Raw genomic sequence first — 13,634 nt, 5'->3', positions numbered from 1 at the left:
TATAGTATGCAAGGGATGACGAAAGTAATTCCCGAGCTCTTCGTGATGCTGAAATCGACGAAGGTAGAAATCAAGAAAAACATCAAGTGTTGATGGTTGACGAGACCACTTCAAGTGTTGATGGTTGACAAGACCACTAGTTTCAAGAAAAGGGCAAAGGGAAGAAGGGGAACTTCAAAAGAACGGCAAGCAAGTTGCTACTCAAGTGAAGAAGCCCAAGTCTGTACCTAAACCTGAGGCTAAGTGCTTCTACTGCAAAGGGACTGGTCACTGGAAGCGGAACTACCCCAAGTATTTGGTGGATAAGAAAGATGGCAAAGTGAACAAAGGTATATTGGATATACATGTTATTGATGTGTACTTACTAGTGTTTATAGCAACCCCTTAGTATTTGATACTGGTTCAGTTGCTAAAGAGTAGTAACTCGAAAACGGGAGTAGCAGAATAAACAGAGACTAGTAAAAGGCGAGGTGACGATGTGTGTTAGAAGTAGTTCCAAGATTGATATGATCATCATCGCACACTCCCTATACTTTCGGGATTAGTGTTGAAACTAAATAAGTGTTATTTGGTGTTTGCGTTGAGCATGAATATGATTTGATCATGTTTATTGCAATACGGTTATTCATTTAAGTTAGAGAACAATTGTTGTTCTGTTTACATGAATAAAAACCTTTTATGGTCACACACACCAACGAAAATGGTTTGTTAGATCTCGATCGTAGTGATACACATATTCATAATATTGAAGCGAAAAGATGCAAAGTTAATAATGATAGTGCAACTTATTTGTGGCACTGCCGTTTAGGTCATATTGGTGTAAAGCGCATGAAGAAACTCCATACTGATGGGATTTTGGAATCACTTGATTATGAATCACTTGATGCTTGCGAACCGTGCCTCATGGGCAAGATGACTAAAACGCTGTTCTCCGGTACTATGGAGAGAGCAACAGATTTGTTGGAAATCATACATACAGATGTATGTGGTCCGATGAATATTGAGGCTCGTAGCAGGTATCATTATTTTCTGACCTTCACAGATGAGTTGAGCAGATATGGGTATATCTACTTGATGAAACACAAAGTCTGAAACATTTGAAAAGTTCAAAGAATTTCAGAGTGAAGTGGAGAATCATCGTAACAAGAAAATAAAAGTTTCTACGATATGATCGCAGAGGTAAAATATTTGAGTTACGAGTTTGGACTACATTTGAAACAATGCGGAATAGTTTCGCAACTCACGCCACCCGGAACACCACAGCATAATGGTGTGTCCGAACATCGTAACCATACTTTATTTGATATGGTGCGATATATGATGTCTCTTACCAATTTAACACTATCGTTTTGGGGTTATGCATTAGAGACAGCTACATTCACGTTAAATAGGGCACCATCAAAATCCGTTGAGACGACGCCTTATGAACTGTGGTTTGGCAAGAAACCAAAGTTGTCGTTTCTTAAAGTTTGGGGTTGCGATGCTTATGTGAAAAGGTTTCATCCTGATAAGCTCAAACCCGAATCGGAGAAATGTGTCTTCATAGGATACCCAAAGGAAACAGTTGGGTATACCTTCTATCACAGATCCGAAGGCAAGACATTCGTTGCTTAGTATGGATCCTTTCTAGAGAAGGAGTTTCTCTCGAAAGAAGTGAGTGGGAGGAAAGTAGAACTTGATGAGGTAACTGTACCTGCTCCCTTATTGGAAAGTAGTTCATCACAGAAATCTGTTCCTGTGACTCCTACACCAATTAGTGAGGAAGTTAATGATAATGATCATGAAACTTCAGATCAAGTTATTACTGAACTTCGTAGGTCAACTAGATCAAGAACCGCACCAGAGTGGTACGGTAATCCTGTTCTGGAGGTCATGTTACTAGACCATGGCGAACCTACGAACTATGAAGAAGCGATGGTGAGCCCAGATTCCGCAAAATGGCTTGAGGCCATGAAATCTGAGATAAGATCCATATATGAGAACAAAGTATGGACTTTGATTGACTTGCCCAATGATCGGCGAGCCATTGAGATTAAATGGATCTTCAAGAGGAAGACGGACGCTGATAGTAATGTCACTATCTACAAAGCTAGAATTGTCGCAAAAGGTTTTCGACAAGTTCAAGATGTTGACTACGATGAGAGTTTCTCACTCGTATCTATGCTTAAGTCTGTCTGAATCATGTTAGCAATTGCCGCATTTTATGAAATATGGCAAAGGGATAAACAAAATTGCATTCCTTAATGGATTTATTAAAGAAGAGTTGTATATGATGCAACCAGGAGGTTTTGTCAATCCTAAAGGTGCTAACAAAATATGCAAGCTCCAGCGATCCATCTATGGACTGGTGCAAGCATCTCGGAGTTGGAATATACACTTTGATAAGTTGATCAAAGGATATAGTGTTATACAGACTTGCGGTGAAGCCTGTATTTACAAGAAAGTGAGTGGGAGCACTACAGCATTTCTGATAAGTATATGTGAATGACATATTGTTGATCGGAAATAATGTAGAATTATTCTGCAAAGCATAAAGGAGTGTTTGAAAGGAGTTTTTCAAAAGAAAGACCTCGGTGAAGCTGCTTACATATTGAACATCAAGATCTATAGAGATAGATCAAAACGCTTGATAAGTTTTTTCAATGAGTACATACCTTAACAAGATTTTGAAGTAGTTCAAAATAGAACAGTCAAAGAAAGAGTTCTTGCCTGTGTTACAAGGTATGAAATTGAGTAAGACTCAAAGCCAGACCACGGCAGAAGATAGAAAGAGAATGAAAGTCATTCCCTATGCCTTGGCCATAGGTTCTATAAAGTATGCCATGCTGTATACCAGATCTATTGTATACCCTACACTGATTTTGGCAAGGGAGTACAATAGTGATCTAGGAGTAGATCACTGGACAGCGGTCAAAATTATCCTTAGTGGAATAAGGAAATGTTTCTCGATTATGGAAGTGACAAAAGGTTCGTCGTAAAGGGTTACGTCGATGCAAGTTTTGACACTAAATCTAGATGACTCTAAGTCTCGGTCTAGATACATATTGAAAGTGGGAGCAATTAGCTAGAGTAGCTCCGTGCAGAGCATTGTAGACATAGGAATTTGCAAAATACTTACGGATCTGAATGTGACAGACCCGTTGACTAAAATTATCTCACAATCAAAACATGATCACACCTTAGTACACTTTGGGTGTTAATCACATAGCGATGTGAACTAGATTATTGACTCTAGTAAACCCTTTGAGTGTTGGTCACATAGAGATGTGAACTATGGGTGTTAATCACATGGTGATGTGAATTATTGATGTTAAATCACATGGCGATGTGAACTAGATTATTGACTCTAGTGCAAGTGGGAGACTGAAGGAAATATGCCCTAGAGGCAATAATAAAGTATTATATATTTCCTTATATCATGATAAATGTTTATTATTCATGCTAGAATTGTATTAACCGGAAACATAATACATGTGTGAATACATAGACAAACAGAGTGTCACTAGTATGCCTCTACTTGACTAGCTCGTTAATCAAAGATGGTTATGTTTCCTAGCCATAGACATGAGTTGTCATTTGATTAACGAGATCACCTCATTAGGAGAATGACGTGATTGACTTGACCCATTCCGTTAGCTTAGCACTCGATCGTTTAGTATGTTGCTATTGCTTTCTTCATGACTTATACATGTTCCTATGACTATGAGATTATGCAACTCCCGTTTACCGGAGGAACACTTTGTGTGCTACCAAACGTCACAACGTAAATGGATGATTATAAAGGTGCTCTATAGGTGTCTCCAAAGGTACTTGTTGGGTTGGCGTATTTCGAGATTAGGATTTGTCACTCCAATTGTCGGAGAGGTATCTCTGGGCCCACTCGGTAATGCACATCACTATAAGCCTTGCAAGCATTGTGACTAATGAGTTAGTTGCGGGATGATGTGTTACGGAACGAGTAAAGAGACTTGCCGGTAACGAGATTGAACTAGGTATTTAGATACCGACGATCAAATCTCGGGCAAGTAACATACCGGTGACAAAGGGAACAACGTATGTTGTTATGCGGTCTGACCAATAAAGATCTTCGTAGAATATGTGGGAGCCAATATGGGCATCCAGGTCCCGCTATTGGTTATTGACCGGAGACGTGTCTCGGTCATGTCTACATAGTTCTCGAACCCGTAGGGTCCGCACGCTTAACGTTACGATGACAGTTTTATTATGAGTTTATGTATGTTGATGTACCGAAGGAGTTCGGAGTCCCGGATGAGATCGGGGACATGACGAGGAGTCTCGAAATGGCCGAGACGTAAAGATCGATATATTGGACGACTATATTCGGACTTCGGAAAGGTTCCGAGTGATTCGGGTATTTTTCGGAGTACCGGAGAGTTACGGGAATACGTATTGGGCCTTATTGGGCCATACGGGAAAGAAGGAAAAGGGCCTCAAGGGTGGCCGCACCCCTCCCCTTGGTCTGGTCCGAATTGGACTAGCCCCCCTTCCTTCCTTCTCTTTTTCCCTTCCTCTTTTCCTATTCCATATGGGAGGTGGAATCCTACTAGGACTAGGGAGTCCTAGTAGGACTCCACACTTGGTGCGCCCCCTCCTAGGGCCGGCCTCCTCCTCCCTTGCTCCTTTATATACGGGGGCAGGGGGCACCCCATGGACACAACAATTGATCCTTGAGATCTCTTAGCCGTGTGCGGTGCCCCCTCCACCATATTACACCTCGATAATACCGTTGCGGAGCTTAGGCGAAGCCCTGCGTCGGTGGAACATCATCATCGTCACCACGCCGTCGTGCTGATGAAACTCTCCCTCAACACTCGGCTGGATCGGAGTTCGAGGGACGTCATCGAGCTGAACATGTGTAGAACTCGGAGGTGCCGTGCGTTCGGTACTTGATCGGTCGGATCGTGAAGACGTACGACTACATCAACCGCGTTGTGATAACGCTTCCGCTGCGGTCTACGAGGGTACGTGGACAACACTCTCCCCTCTCGTTGCTATGCATCACCATGATCTTGCGTGTGCGTAGGAATTTTTTTGAAATTACTACGTTCCCCAACATTTTTTTGTCTTCTTTTTTTGTTTGTGTGCATCCGTAGTGTCATTAGGGCATTGCGTTGTTGTAGAGATTGGGTTTAATCGATATCTTCGTGATAGAAATATATTCCCTTTGTCGAAAGAAATTACGTTATGGATGGTTAATGCAGGAATGAACCCGTTTTTTCAAACGGGGATCGATCCTTGGTCTCTGCATAAATGAAATGGCATAATCATATGTTTTTTATTATTCAACAAAGTCAAGCAAAGTACAGTCATGCCGAATGAAATGGCTAATGGAAAAAAGAGGAGGCCATAAAAAAAGATCTGTCTCACAATAGTATCTCCACAGACATACCACGAGCCCTATGACATTTGACCGAATAACAACAAAACACTACTCTTAGACAAAACCTTTAGGAGGGGACCATTGCTACTTTTTGAGCTTGCGTTGATTTTTCCCTTGAAGAGAAAAGGATGATGCAGCAAAGTAGAGATAAGTATTTCCTCAGTTAAGAACCAATGTATCAGTCTAGTAGGAGGCACAAGCAAGTCTCCAATATATACACCTGCACAAACTAACAGACACTTGCACACAACGCGAAAAATTAACAAGAGTGAGACCTAATAGAGATAGGTATAAAAGATAAATAAAAGAGCAAAGTAAAGTAAATATAAATAAATTGTAGCAAGGTATTTTCCATTTTTTGGTTTATAGATCTGAAAATATATGATGGAAAATAGACCCGGGGGCCATAGGTTTCACTAGAGGCTTCTCTCTTGAAAGAAAATATACGGTGGGTAAACAAATTACTGTTGAGCAATTGATAGAAAAGCGCATAGTTATGACGATATCTAAGGCAATGATCATGAATATAGGCATCACGTCCATGACAAGTAGATCAAAATGATTTTGCATCTACTACTATTACTCCACACATCGACCGACTCCTGCCTGCATCTAGAATATTAAGTTCATAAGAACAGAGCAACACTTTAAGTAAGATGACATGAAGTAGAGGGATAAACGCAAGCAATATGACATAAACCCCATCTTTTTATCCTTGATGGCAATAATACAATACGTGCCTCGCTACCCCTTTTGTCACTGGGTGAGGACACCGCAAGATTGAATCCAAAACTAAGCACCTCTCCCGTTGCAAGAAAAACCAATCTAGTTGGCCAAACCAAACCGATAGTTCGAACAGAAATACAAAGATATCTTAATCATGCATAAAAGAGTTTGGAGAAGATTTGATGACCCAAAAGTATAGGGGATCAATCATAGTCCCTCTAATAAGTAAGCGTGTCGAACCCAACGAGGAGCAAAAGGAAATGACAAGTGGTTTTCAGCAAGGTAGTCTCTGCAAGCACTGAAATTGTAGGTAACGAGTAGTTTGATAGCAAGATAATTTGTAACGAGTAAGTAACGGTAATGATAAATAAAGTGCAGCAAGGTATCCCAATCTTTTTGTGGCAAAGGACAGTCCAAAACGGTCTCTTATGATAAGCAAAGCGTTCTTGAGGGTGCACGGAAATTTCATCTAGTCACTTTCATCATGTTGGTTTGATTCGTGTTCGCTACGTTCATAATTTGATATGTGGGTGGACCGGTGCTTAGGTGTTGTTCTTACTTGAACAAACCTCCTACTTATGATTAACCCCTCGCAAGCATCCGCAACTACGTGAAAAATATTAAGATAAAATCTAACCATAACATTAAACTTTTGGATCCAAATCAGTCCCTTACGAAGTAGCGCATAAACTAGGGTTTAAGCTTCTGTCACTCTAGCAACCCATCATCTAATAACTACTCCACAATGCATTCCCTTAAGCCCTAATAAGGTGAAGTGCCATGTAGTCGACGCTCACATGACACCACTAAGGAAATCACAACATACATATCATCAAAATATCGAACACATATCAAGTTCACATGATTACTTGCAACAAGATTTCTCCCGTGACCTAAAGAACAAAATTAACTACTCACAAATTGATAATCATACTCAAGATCAAAGGGATATTAAATAGCATAATGTATCTGAACATATATCTTCCACCAAATAAACCATATAGTAATCAACTACGAGGTGTAATCAACACTACTAGTCACCCACAAGTACGAATCTAAGGTTCCGGTACAAAGATTGAACACAATAGATGAACTAGGGTTTGAGAGGAGATGGTGTTGTTGAAGATGTTGATGGAGATTGCCCTCCCAAAGATGGGAGAGTTGTTGGTGATGATGATGACGATGATTTCCCCCTCCAGGAGAGAAGTTCCCCCGGCGGAATCGCTCCGCTGGAGGGCAAAAGTGCTCCTGCCCAAGTTCCGCCTCGAGACGGCGGCGCTTCATCTCGAAAGTCTCCTCTTGATTTTTTTTCTAGGTCAAAATGACCTATATACCAGAATATGGGCACCGGAGGCGCGCCCTGGTGGGTTGTGCCCACCTGGTGGGCCCCCTCTAGTAGTTATTTGCTCCAATATTTCTTAAATATTCCATAAAAAATCTTTGTGAAGTTTCAGCTCATTTGGAGATGTGCAGAATAGGTAACTCTGACTTAGCTTTTCTAGGTCCAGAATTCCAGCTGCCGGTATTCTCCCCCCTTGTGTAAACCTTGCATATTATGAGAGAAAGGGCATGAATTACTCCATAAAGCATTATTATGCATAAAAACATTATAAATAACAGTAGGAAAACATGATGCAAATGGACGTATCAACTCCTGCAAGCTTAGACCTCGCTTGTCCTCAAGCGAAAACCAAAATCAAAAAACATGTCCACATGCTTAGAGAGAGGTGTCGATAAAAACAAAATATGGACATAGAAGCATCATGTATATTACTATAACAGCAACAAACTTTAATATAGAACTTTTTATATGAAACTTTATCAAACAACTTTTATCATATAACTTCTCATGAGCAAGTAGCAATTCATCACAACATTGAAGTATAAAGCATAAACCTTATTGAAAACAAAACAAAAACTATGTTCTCGGTCAACTTTGCAACTACAATTCATCATCCTTTCAGGAAGGGTCACGTATCGGAGCCTTTAGGCAAGTCCACATACTCAACCATCATATAGTCTTCTATGATTGCTAACACTCACCGCATACACATGAGTAAAAAGTTTCAACCGGACACATAGAAAGATAGGGGCTTATAGTTTCAACTCCCAACGTCTTCACCTCAAGGGTGATGTCAACAATAATAAATCATGCCACCCATATCCAACTGGATATATGTGCCTAGATCTTTCCTCACCACATGGTGCTTGCAAAAAGAGAAAATAAAAAGGAATAGAGAGAAATACTTTGACTCTTGCATAAAAGTAAATACATAAAAGTAAAAGATAGGCCCTTCGCAGAGGGAAGCAGAGGTTGCCATGCGCTTTTTGGTTGTATGTTCGATCTCTTAGTGCAAAAGAATGTCACGTTATATTGCCCCTTATGATAGCAACCTTTATTATGCACAAGGTCAAAAAACCTTTATTATGCAGTTTGTCGCTTTTATTATTTTGCCATCACAAGTTCGTACAACGCTCAATTTTCTCTTACACTTAATGATCTAACACATTTAGAAGCAATTTTTATTGCCTTATTGCACCGATGGCAACTTACTTGAAGGATCTTACTCAATCCATAGGTAGGTATGGTGGACTCTCAAAACAAGATTTGGGTTTAAGGGTTTTGGATGCACATGTAGTATCTCTACTTAGTGCAGAATTTTTGGCTAGCAAAGATATTGAGCAAGCGCCACATGTTAAAGGATCTATGAAAATATAACTTCTATGTGAATATGAACAAGCATAAATCATTATGTTGTCTTCCTTGTCCAACGTCAACTATTTTGGCATATAATAATTTGGTGGGGGATCACAATCATAAAAGATGTCCAAGATAGTGTATTTGCATGTGAATCTTCTCTTCCTTTATTAATTCTTTCATGAATTACATCATTGACCAATGATATGTTTGTCAATTTCCAATAAATTTTACCACTTATACTTTTCCTTATGTGATGTCATTACTTACCATAAGATTAGCATATGATCTTTTTCATTTATTTCCTTCCTTTTTATTGGAACATGAAAGTAAAGAAACAAAACTCAAACTACTCTTCATTATATATCTCGCACATGATTACATCAAAAGATAGGTCACTAAGAAAACACTCGAAAAGAAAGGATCGAACTAATACTTTTATTCAACTAAATCAAAAGATAACTGAAGATCGAACTAAAATAGATAAAGGCAAAGATAGTGATGGTGATACGATACCGGGACACCTCCCCCAAGCTTGGCACAAGCCAAGGGGAGTGTCCATACCATGAACTCAAGTCTCCTTTGGTGATCAAGAAGGTAGAGGGGATGTAGTTGCGTGAGTGTTCTTCTTCCTCAGCTTATGCTTGAGGATGGAATTTTCCTCCCTCAATTCAGTGATCTCCTGCTCAAGATTTAATATCCTTTTGCATAATTCCTGCTTATTTTCCTGCTAGAGACGAAAAGGGATAAACTAGATCTTAGGTTTCTTTTCTTTACTGGGGAGACTTGACTTCTTGAATTCCACGTGCATGTCCCGGGTTGGGGTAATGGAACTTCAGCTTCATCTGAGCTTGTCTCTTCTTTCCCTTTCGGATCATACTCTTCTTCTTCCTCCGTGGTCCAGCCATAATGTTCCACATCTCCATAAACCTTTGGGTTTGCTATATAATCAGCAACATAGCTTTCACCCTCCGAGTCTTGAGATGACATATTTTCAGATCTGCCAGAGAAACAACAAGAAACAAGAACGGAAGATTTCTCCGCCATATTGTGGTCAATACGTTCAGGGGGTATATAAAGATTTTTTTTATCTTGGGAAACAAGCAAACGGGAGAAAAACGGAGTCCGAAAAGTTCCCGAGGTGGGCACAACCCACCTGGGCGTGCCAGGGGGCCCTGGCTGTTTCTTATTTTCCTAATTTTTAATATATTCAAAATCTGACAGAAAATATTTTTGCGGATTGTTTGGAGTCCATTTACTTACCGTATCACGTACCTCCTCTTTTTCGGTTATTCTGGAGTGTTCCAGAAAGTTTCTTTTATATGTTCCTCAGGTGTCATTGTTTGGATAATATTGCTTTCAACATTAATAGGCATACCTGAGATATAATGTTTAATTCTTTGCCCATTGACCACCTTCAGGTTAATACCTTCGGAGTAATTTATTTTAATGGCTCTAGAACGATAAACCTCCTCGATGATATATGGTCCTCCCCATTTAGAGAGGAGCTTTCCTGCAAAGAATCTGAAAGGAGAGTTGTACAAAAGAACATATTCACCAACTTTAAATTCCCGCTTTTGAATTCTTTTGTCATGCCATCTTTTAACTTTTTCTTTAAACAACTTGGCACTTTCATAAGCTTGGGTTCTCCATTCATCTAGTGAGCTAATATCAAATAACCTCTTTTCACCGGCAAGTTTGAAATCATAGTTGAGTTCTTTAATTGCCCAATATGCTTTATGTTCTAACTCAAGAGGCAAATGACAAGCTTTTCCATAAACCATTTTGTAAGGAGAAATACCCATAGGGTTTTTATATGTTGTTCGGTAGGCCCAAAGTGCATCATCTAATTTCTTAGACCAATTCATTCGGGACCTATTAACAGTTTTTTGTCATATTAGTTTTATTTCTCTACTAGGACAATGCCCGTGCGTTGCAACGGGATATAAGTATTCCCATGCATACGTAACCTGCTGATTTACCTGCCCGTATTGATGCGCTTGTGTAAATAAATATTTATAAAATCCTTCCCACGATTTACCTTATATTTGATGATAAGTTTGGTAAGTAAATTAAAGTGAAATTGGTAAGTAAATTAAGATGATTGATTATTATACGGGATAGGTTCGACGAATGACGTAAATTAAAGTGAAACATGAAACCTTATATTCTTTTTAAAAAAACATAGTAGTAGTTTAAAAAAAAAAATATAAGTCACTCTTCTTCGTCCACCCGCTATCTCTGTCTCTCCCACCCAAACATGCTTGTGCCGCCAATAGCACATCTGACACCCCCACGAAAGAACACAAAATGCAATCTACATAAAACCACTGATGTAAACCATAGTTTTAAATAGCCGGTTATAGCGCCGCTATAGCCTTTTCAGCAGGGTGCCGCTAAATGGTCCCATGTACAAATAGTCTGTTATAGCTGATTTGGAGGTCCGCCGCTATTTAAAACACTGATGTAAACTGGCGTAAAATTATGATCGTTGCAAGAAAATCACTCTGGAAATAACTTGAATGGAATAATGTAACAGCCCTAACCGTTGAAATGCAGAGTGCAAATTACAACTGCCTCAAATACATACTTATTTACATGAACATTATTTGTATGGATTGCAAAAGCAATACGTAGTGTTGTAGAAAATGATCTATTGGGAACTGCTACTAAACTTCAATCATCTTTACTCCACCATAAAACTTACACACAACTAATCATGTAGAATAGAACAAGCATTCCATCTTGTAATTCTTAGTTGTAGAGGTGCATGCATGATGAACAAACATCTATAAAGTCTGCAGGCCATAGAAAGTAATGAATTGTGCTCAATGCTGAAGAAACTTGTAGTGCCAATTTTCCTATTAAATGACCTCTCGAATCCAGTGTTGTTCGGTCCACTCGACTAAGTTGTGCTATATCAATAATCAAAATAAATATATACTTGTTTAATCCACGGCAATCATCAAAAGCATGCTGATTTTCAAATATTAGTTAATCCGAAGACTATGTCTTGTTCTCAACATCTCGTTATGGCTCCTTTCTTTCTTCCATTTGCTCCATTGAGTTCCTTCTTCAAAATCATACTGAGTATTAAGAACAAGAAAATAGTGTGATGGAGAAGCTTATCTTGAGAAAGAGAAAATTAGTGAAGAATTTCATACTGCAAGTAAATTAGAGAATAGGTGAAACTAACACAGCTCAATTACCTGTGTGCTTTCAATCGACAATAACAAATCCATATGGTTGCCATTTGTAGCTGCTCCTCTGATGCCAGCAACAGGTAAAACCATTTACCTTCTGTGCTTCCTTTGATGTATCTATATCAAGGACCCTATTACTAAATTTCCTGGATAAAATTTGAGGGGAGACACAAAAAAAATCACATGTGAGTGCAAATGTTGGGAGGAGAGTCTAGCTACGTGAAGAAGTATCAGCTTACAGACAAGAAAAGAGGCAGTCTAAATTCTCAGGTACCAGGAAATGGACCCAGAAAACCGACTCATTCAATTTATGTACTGGATGATATGCCAACACATCTCCATACATCCCTGGTAAATACTGGTGCCATCACCTCCACAAACCGGGAAAAATCGATGAGGCCTCGTTTTTTTCTCTATCAAAGGAATACTACATGTCAACATGAATCACAAAGCATCCTGGGTCTGGGGTCTTCTTCCTCATCCGACGACTCCGTTCTTTTCCCTGATCATCTACCAGTTTATTGCCTGGTTAGTAATCAGTAGTAATGTCCCGGCACCCCATCTCACACAGCTCAGTTTCTCCATGCGTCAATGGAGAACATGGAAGACACAATTTTGACGACAAGGATGAGAATTAATGGAGAACATGGCCGGCAACAGAATTATTTTTCCGAACCCACAAATCTGTGTGAGTTGCAACCTCCATAAACAGAATGGTCTTGCTGTTGACTGAAGAGGGAGAGTAGCTATACCTGGTGCGGCACTGCGGCTCTACAGATTGTTCGAGTCCTCATCGGCGTCGACCACATCCGGAGCCTAGACAGCCACATGTTTGTGAAGCCCGTGTACACCATCCTGCTAACGCCGCTGGAGCGGCGAGATCAGCGGTTGGGGAGAGGAGGACTCGGCCACGAGGCGGTAGAGGAACGGGAAGGCATCGCCACTGGTGGCGGAGGTGTGGTCCACCTGGCCCTTCATCGATTTTCTCCCCTGGACCCTTTGCTTTGGACCTGGGACTGGGAGCTGAAGACCAGAGGACCGAGACAAAGAAATAAGCGGAGGCCGCGACGTCACAGATTGGCGCGGAGTGGCTCGCCATGGAGGTGGTCCACTGAAGACAGGCACGGCGGCATGGCAGGTCAAGAAGCGGAGATACATGCAGGCGTTGATTGCGCTGCAGATATTGATTTCGACCAGCCGTGTTGCGCTCTTAGTCCCAGGTCCTAGTGGCCAGCGCCCCTCAAGTCTGCCTCCCCCTGCTCCCTCGATCAGCCGCGCAGCGTTCGTACGTCGCCGCCGCGCGCGCCGTTTGAGGAGATCAAGGAGAAAAATGATATAGGCTTAGAAGAGAGAAGAACCTGGTACCTCGCTTCCGCCGCCTGCTGATGCTCGCCACTTGATCTCTCACACCGCCACAAAAGAATAGGGTTTCTTCGGTGTACTCGTTGTCGATCAGAGCGGTGCTCTGGAGATGCTCTACATCATGGCATCGTCTCCAGCTCTCCCATCAATGGAGAAATTGCCGCTGGCGTCCAAGCACGCAGGGTACAGGAGAGATTAGCGTCCATAATTGCCGTAAATTGAGATTGATTACCATACAGAAATT

At 40.6% G+C, this 13,634-nt stretch overlaps 1 long non-coding RNA gene across 2 annotated transcripts; it reads right to left on the bottom strand.

Annotated features, from left to right (window-relative positions):
* Window positions 1-11,660: 11,660 nt before the first annotated feature.
* Window positions 11,661-12,967, bottom strand: LOC109744450 (uncharacterized). 2 transcript variants are annotated; one of them, XR_002228292.4, is made up of 3 exons: window positions 12,781-12,967; window positions 12,035-12,174; window positions 11,661-11,911 (listed from the first exon to the last, which is right to left on the bottom strand). It is a non-coding gene; the product is annotated as an uncharacterized lncRNA (long non-coding RNA). The 2 variants fall into 2 exon arrangements; XR_005763357.3 differs by having other exon boundaries at window positions 12,035-12,967.
* Window positions 12,968-13,634: the final 667 nt, after the last annotated feature.

Source organism: Aegilops tauschii, chromosome 7, assembly GCF_002575655.3.
Source record: "Aegilops tauschii subsp. strangulata cultivar AL8/78 chromosome 7, Aet v6.0, whole genome shotgun sequence".
NCBI classification, from domain to species: domain Eukaryota; kingdom Viridiplantae; phylum Streptophyta; class Magnoliopsida; order Poales; family Poaceae; genus Aegilops; species Aegilops tauschii.
The sequence above is the reverse complement of the archived record's forward strand: the minus strand, read 5'-3'. Positions and strand labels throughout refer to the sequence as shown.